The sequence below is a fragment of the Rhipicephalus sanguineus genome, chromosome 10, assembly GCF_013339695.2.
Source record: "Rhipicephalus sanguineus isolate Rsan-2018 chromosome 10, BIME_Rsan_1.4, whole genome shotgun sequence".
NCBI classification, from domain to species: domain Eukaryota; kingdom Metazoa; phylum Arthropoda; class Arachnida; order Ixodida; family Ixodidae; genus Rhipicephalus; species Rhipicephalus sanguineus.
Window position 1 is genome coordinate 71,866,659 of NC_051185.1, and position 7,637 is coordinate 71,874,295.

Consider the following 7,637-nt stretch of genomic DNA (forward strand, 5'->3'; position numbering starts at 1 on the left):
AAGTAACAAGAGAAGCGCTTTGACGCGATGGATCAAGGCTACAAAATTACAGAACCACGGTCCTGTGTTATGATTTTGTCATGGCGGAGGTGTTGGGGATGTTTTTTCGGAGATTTACGGCCATGCCCGCACAAGTGCGACCTCAACGGTCGCGCATGTTGACGTCGTGAGGTCTGACTCCTTCGCCAATAAGACCGTCCTCGCCTTCTTGCGGCCCTCGTCCATCTTTCATAGGATGTCTGATGCACGAGGCAGGCATGTGTAAACACAGTACAGCGACAGCAGCCCGCGTCGACGCGTTAGAAAAAAAAACATGGCGCTAATGTGCTCTTTAACGCAAAGGTAAAAAGATTCTCGTGTACAATCTCGGAGGCCGTGACGCGTCTCTGAAGGTTTATACTGACCGTAAGAAAAGTGTTTTTCTTACACCGTGATTCTGACAATTTGGCGGTGCGGCGCGCATGCCTACACTTGTGTTCCCTCTCTCGCAGGTGCTTGGCGCGTCTTCCGCGACAGCGCGGACGGCACCTCTTCGTACCTGGGCGGTAGCGTACGTTCGTATCAAACGTCGCTGGGTGAAAGTCGGTTCGCAACAACCGTACTCCACTACATTGCAGGCCAATGGGCCTTGGCCGGGACCAACGAAAAATTCGTATCACCCCGAAATTCGTATGAGCTGTGATCGTATCACCGAGGTTTCACTGTATACTGAAGATTTGCGCAGTAGACCAACAGAAACACAGTATCTGTGCAGAGATAGACAAGAAGTCGTCACGTTACACGTGTCGGCCAAACAGGCTGTCACGTTTTTAACAAGTCACTGATAATTCACAGTTATGCAGGGGAATCGACGGCACACCAGCGTATAACTGTGACATGAGGGGGGGGGGAGATGAAACTTTGCCACCCCCCCCCCCCCTTGTCCATTGCCCATTGCCCTTGCCCACTGGGTAACCCTGTGCACGACTATGCAAACGCCTACGTGCGAATGCCGACTTGCGAGGGCCACCGGACGCCCAAGTCAAGGATTACAGTCGCTTGCAGATTTTACGCCAGAGTACACAGCTCCTGCACGCGTGTTCCTCATCAACACCGGCAGCATTACAATGCTGCCGATGTCGCCAAGAGCCCCGCTCAATTTGAGAAAACAGAATCGAAAATGTGCTCCCCTCCTTGTTGCTTAGACGAAGGTCCGTGCTGGGATGGGACAGGGGCTGATGACGCGGCTCCGTGGCGTTAGGTCTTGTGAGTTCATCGTTAGGGAAGCAGAATAAGGCATCCCGCAGGGGCGTCTTGAGCACTCAAGGCGATGGTGAGCGGCGTCACCACGGTCCCCGAGCCGCTTGCCCTCTGGGCATAAGCACTCGTCACTTGAGTGACAAGTGTGCAACCACAGCATAGAACCACAAAGCTCAAAAAAGGTCTTCGTCAAGAGCTGCGTATACACTGGCGTATATCACACGTACGAAGTGTAGTCGTTGGCTAAATGTAGTTTAATGTACACAGGGTGGAGGGGCGATTATTACATAAGTATTGCGCTTTCTGATGGTACATTAAATAAGTATGATGTGTTTACCGTGGGCGATTACCATTGAGCCATTCGCTCATCGCGATCACAGCGTTTCCTGACATTGTCCGAAAAAAAAGTAATAAGCTTTCAGCGCTGGGAGACAATAAGTACCGCGTGCATTTATCTCGTACTTTTTTTATTTATAAAGCTTGCCTTTAGGAAGAGCGTAAACGGACGTGAAAGATACGCGAGTAAATATGATTCGTGCGCTAAGTTTGGAAGCGAACGCTGAAATGGTCCATGACTGCAGCGATCGATTTTGTTGGTTTTCGTACCGTGTGCGCCTCGCGAAAACCTGTAGTTTACGCGTCGATTGGAGACACTACTAAAAAAAAAATCGCAGTTTCGCCGCAAGGGCGAAGCAATGAATGCGATAGCAAGAAACTAATGCTATACGAAGTGAGGCTCGCCAATGGATACTCTCAGTTTGAACAGCGCTCCTAGTTTACGCGTCGATTGGAGACACTACTAAAAAATGTACGGCCATGATCTCGATCTTAAAAAGGTGTTTAGTAGTTGAAAGTCCTAATGATGCGATCTACGGGACATAGATTTGGTACCGGTTCATTTTACCTCTCGCGTCAGTGGACGTGTTTATGATTCGTCTGAACTTGGAAGTCACGAGTAAAAGCTGTTTTTAATTGTTTTTCCGGGTCCTCGCTTGGAGGTTCTAATTAGGGATCCATGCGATGGTTACTATAATAATAATCTTTATACTACGTGATAATAAACTGTAATGCCGTTATATACCTACGGGTCAATTGCTACTAGATCGATATATATTGCGTCATAGTCGTAACGCCTTGAGGCACAAAAGTCTTGATTGCAATATGTGCTCGAGCACACTGCTCAACGGAAGTTCTTAAAGAGTGCTTTGTATTCATGTGAATGTGAAAACAGCTATGTCAAAAATTTATCCATGCTTTTCAGGCGGTCCTGTCTACAAACTCGTTACGTTGAACACGTTGAAGATAACATCACTGGCATTTTCAGCTGTACAGGCTGATTTTCACCTGTCTAGAAAAAACTGCTCAGTTCGTCACCACGGTGATGATTACATTCCCTTTTTTTGTGAATTGCGGAGTAGTTGTGTGACCGAAATGAAATCTGTGTTTAGCACGTTTCTCTTGTCTACAAACTAATTATGTTTAACAAGTTACAGCTAACCTCTTTCACATTTACAGCTACGCAGGATGCCTCTCATACGTTTAGAGAAATGCTCACTTCTAGAATGACGATCGCGACTCGTTAATTTGACCTATCGCGAGATGATATGAGTTGAAAGCGCGCGCGTTATATTACTTTAGAAACTCGTCAACACCCCTTAGGATTACACCTCATCATGCCATCATCACCTTTTGCTGAGTTTCCTTGTTTATGCAGTTTCTTATTGCTGAAAAAATCTGATTCTTTTTCTTCTTGCTTTACAGACCCTCGTCACTTTGTAAACGATATTTCGTGAAATTCCCCTCAATCGCAATCGTTACCCGGCTTAGACGGATGCTGCCTCTAAACGGACCTGAATAGACGAAGCTTTTGTTTTCTGTTTGCTGTGAACCTAACGCAGGTGTATGTCGTTCTTTGCCCAATTTATCGCTCGTTGTGCCGCATAGGGCGCTGTGATCGCCAATGCGGGAGTCCGCCTACATAGCTTGAGAAAATGTACAGCTATAATTTAGAGCTTACGACAAAGCCTACAACTGTGAGGGAAACGCACACGCACGCACGCACGCATGCACACACACACACACACACACACACACACACACACACACACACACACACACACACACACACACACACACACACACACACACACACACACACACACACGCGCGCGCGCGCGCGCGCGCGCACACACACACGCACACACGCGCACACACACGCACACACGCGCGCGCGCACACACACACACACACACACACACACACACACACACACACACACACACACACACACACACACAGCTATTTTCTTTCCCCACATTTACAATCAGAAGAGGCAAGGCCCTCCGAAATAAATGTGCGCCGATAAGTACATCTCTGGGCGTTTTGTATTTTTTGGTAAACACATAAAAATTGGAGGCCACACTAATACGTGACTAAGATGTCTGGTAGTGACCCTCGCACGTAGGCGTTCATGTGCCCTGGTGTATTCCTTGGGTTAACATTGCGTTTCGTCACGCTGCCCGGAGCAGATCCCAGAGGCCACGTAGAAAGAAGCGCGTGGTTTAGATTTGTTCTGTCAGGTGCCGCCACGATCCAAACTACTCACAAGAAGACCGCCTGCTCTTTCAGTGAACGCATTCAATAATTTTTCATTAATTGTGCTCATTGGCCACCACAAAAAAGAAAAAAATTAAGGCAGCTTTTCAGTACTGGTGCAGCCTGAAGGAAATGAGGAACTGGGCGGCCTACCTTGTTTCTCTTCAATTTCTCTTTCCATATTCTTCTCTTTCTCTCTGTTTTTATCCCTTTTTTGTCTCTGTTTATTTCTATTTCCCTCTTTCTCTTTCTCGCTCTTTCTATCTTTACTTCTCTTTCTCCCCTTTCTTTCTCTCTCTCTCTCTCTCCATTTCTCACTTCGTTCTTTCTACCTCTCTCGCTCTTTATATATTTCTTTCTCTGTTTCCTTCTTTGATTCTCTCTCTCTGTCTTGCTCTCTCTGTTTTTCTATCTCTTTTTTGTGTTGTACGTTTGTTTCCTTTCTATCTCTCTATTTCTCTCTTTCTATTTCTCTCTCTCTCTCTGTACTCATTCTCTCGCACATCAGCGTTATTGCATACCACGTGGGCCGGACAAATCGGCACACGTGTTCTTTGAGCGAGGCAGAAGGTGAAGAAGAGGACGAAGATAGCGCGTTCTGGTCAATTATGACAGTTTTCTGTTTGCTCTCCACGGACTGTCGGATTTTACGCCAATATTCCAGGCAGAATTAATGGCAATTATTCTGGCATTTATGCTGGCCGATTCTTTAACAGTTTTCGCTGGTTAGAAGCATATAGGCGTGTGCACGGTTCCCCATCAGAGGGGGGGGGGGAGGTTCGTCGCAGCGCCCCCCCCCCTACTAAGTCAATGTATGGGGCAGATTTTGCGCCCCCCACCCCTCTTAGGTGTCTAGAAGAGTCAATGTACGGGGTCGATTTTGCGCCCTCTCTCTTAGGTGATTAGGGAGGGGGGGGCAGCCGCCCACCCCCTGCCCTCCCTGTGCGCACGCCTACAGTAAACAGATCTTTCAATGCAACATCAGGGGTTCTTGGTCGTCATTATCGTAAAAAAACATGCGTAGTCATAGCACTGCGCAATAAAAAAATGACGTGAAAGGTTCCACTGAGTAAAGGTATGGAGCAGAATTGGCACCCCGTTTAAGACGATTAGGGGGGGGGGGCGCCCTCCCTGCCTCCCCTCCCCCACCCCTCCCTCCAGGGCACACTTATGGCTGTCGCTGCCCTGACGAAGACAAGTCCACTCGAAATACTGGCTCCAGCGGCATTTCCCGTTCAACAATTTTTCATCTCTTCAAGCCTCAACATTACCCTGAAGCTGTCCAGCAATGTTTAGTAAAACAGTGACGTATCTCGAAAAGCCATCTTTTCAAGCTTGTGCGACGAGTTCTCATTTGGCAAATCGTGTGACTGAGCAGCGAAGAACTCAGCCAAGTGCAGCATGGGATGGTGTGCCTTGTCTACGGAGGAAATGGTAATTTATTTAAACAAAATAGGAGTATATATTTCCGAAAACACTGCGTCAGTATAGCGCATTCACTGTGTCTTTTGGTGATATGAATCCGATTATTATTTATTATTGTTTTTTAACAGCGAAACTGTTAAAGCAGGCTGTAAGACGTCCGTTAACAAAATACCCTGGCTGCACTGTTGCTAAAAATAGCCAAGCTGCCGCCGAGTCGTCGCCATAGCAACCACCAAAGTGGTTGCTATGGCGATTCCCGTGGCTCATGGGCAGCGATTTCAACACATTCAGAGTGGCAAGCTTTGCGCGTAATATTCCGGATCCACCCGTCGCCGTCTTTCGGCTGCTGCTTCTTCGGCCAAGCAGGCTGGATCCAGTCGCCGCCGGCGTTGCGATTCCGGTGCAGCAGCACGACGAGCTGAAGACCAACCAGGTTTGCTGTGCCAAGCTTTGAGCAACCTAGTGCAAACTTCCAGCATTTTTTATTGTAAAAACAGGGCAAAAGGCTTTCTCAGGCGCCGGTTCTATGAAGATCGAGGACTGCATTACGGGTGGCAAATGAAGCTATAAGCACATTATCTGTTAAACGAAAAGAAGAATAATTTAACCTACCAGGATTATGGTAATCTCTATGGCACAAATGTAGACAGCACTTGTTAGGCAAAAGCAATTTATTTGGATTGCTAAGTTATGGTCACACATGGAGATGCTGATTATCGAATTTTACTCACGTTTCCTTTCTGCGTACTCCGAAACTGAGCGCGCTGGAAGCGCCGGTAGTCAATACAGTCCCGGATATTCATAGAAAGGACGCAAGCCGTGACGAAATTTACGTTATAAGTTTGATTGACAGCAACACAAAATTTTGTGCCGGCTATCCTGTACTGGTCGGCAGTGGCGTAGCCGGGGGGGGGGGTGCACACCGGGCCAGTGCCCCCCCTCCCTGAAATATTTTTCCGCCATGGTATACAGAGCACTAAATGACACTCGACCACACTTACCTGCCCGGACGCCACGTCGGATCAAGGGCGCGTGCCCCCCCCCCCCCCCCCGAAAAAAATTTCTGCCTACGCCACTGCTGGTCGGATAAAATGGTTCGTCAACTGACGGACGCATTAGAGCCAACTCGTTTGTCGACTATTGCGACAGCGGCGACGGAAAAACGTTGTGGATACAGGCACGGTGTAAAGATAAGAAGGAAAAGCTGTTCTAACGAGCACACTAGGAATTGACTGAACGATTGTATTTCCCTCTCCTCTCTGGTTTTTTGTGGCATATATTTCTACCTAAAGAACTGTCAGTTGGGCGAGTTGGTACTGCCATATTCATCATTCGCTGCACAGCACTAGACATGGACGAAGAAGAGACCGAAACAACACGTTGCGGTCCTGTTGTTTCGGTCTCCTCTTCATCCGTGCTCTAGTGTTGTGCAGTGAATGATGAATATATTTATACTGCGAATAAATCCAAGTTTCAGTCTGCGTGTGTTTGTGTCCTGCTCCTTCTGTGTCCCGTTCGTTTTCGCTGCCAAGTTTCCATAATGACTGAAGGAACCCAGGTGAAAATGTGTAACTGGGAATCCAGCTGGTTTCAACTTGTTCCACTTCAACTAGTTCAAGGAGAAATTCCCAGTTGGTAACTGGGACCCTGCAGTTGGAAATGCATTCCCAGTTGATGACTGGAACCAGTTGGGAATGCACTCGTACTTGGGAACGCATTCCCATTTGGGAACATATTCCCAGTTTCGAACAGGTCCCAGACGCCGTTGGTGCCCAAATGTACATGTACTCTAGCTAGCACAAGTAATCTTGAACGTGCAAATAATGATCATTCTAAGCACATAAAACATTCCAAATGATTCCATGTTAAGTGTAGAAGATGACCATGATTAATTAATATTACACACACAAACAAAAATATTACACAGTCCTAGGCATTTGCTGCTGTCGCGGACTTGAACAAGAACACTCATGCAAAGGTTTCCTCCGCTGGCTTGTATACAGTCCTGTATTTTCTCAGTCAATATACTGGTCAAGTTTCGTGCTGACGCTGACGAATATGCGCCATTCACCCGTGACCAATGGGAGAGCGTTGCTGCAAAATAAGAGGTAACATAAGTTGCATGTTTAACTGTGAGTCGAATTTATGACGCAAATTTAGCGCTAGAGGTATCCCCCGAATAGAAGACGCTTCCGCACATTCTTGCAAGATTATTGGTCTCGATGTGCGCTGAATAGAAGAACAACATTTGACAATTATATATATGCTAGAAATTAGAGGGCAGTGCGACATATTTTTTTAAAAGTTGGGTTGATATTTAACAAGTAGTGCTTCATTTCTACCGCAGAAACAATTACCATAAATCACCAGCGTCAAAT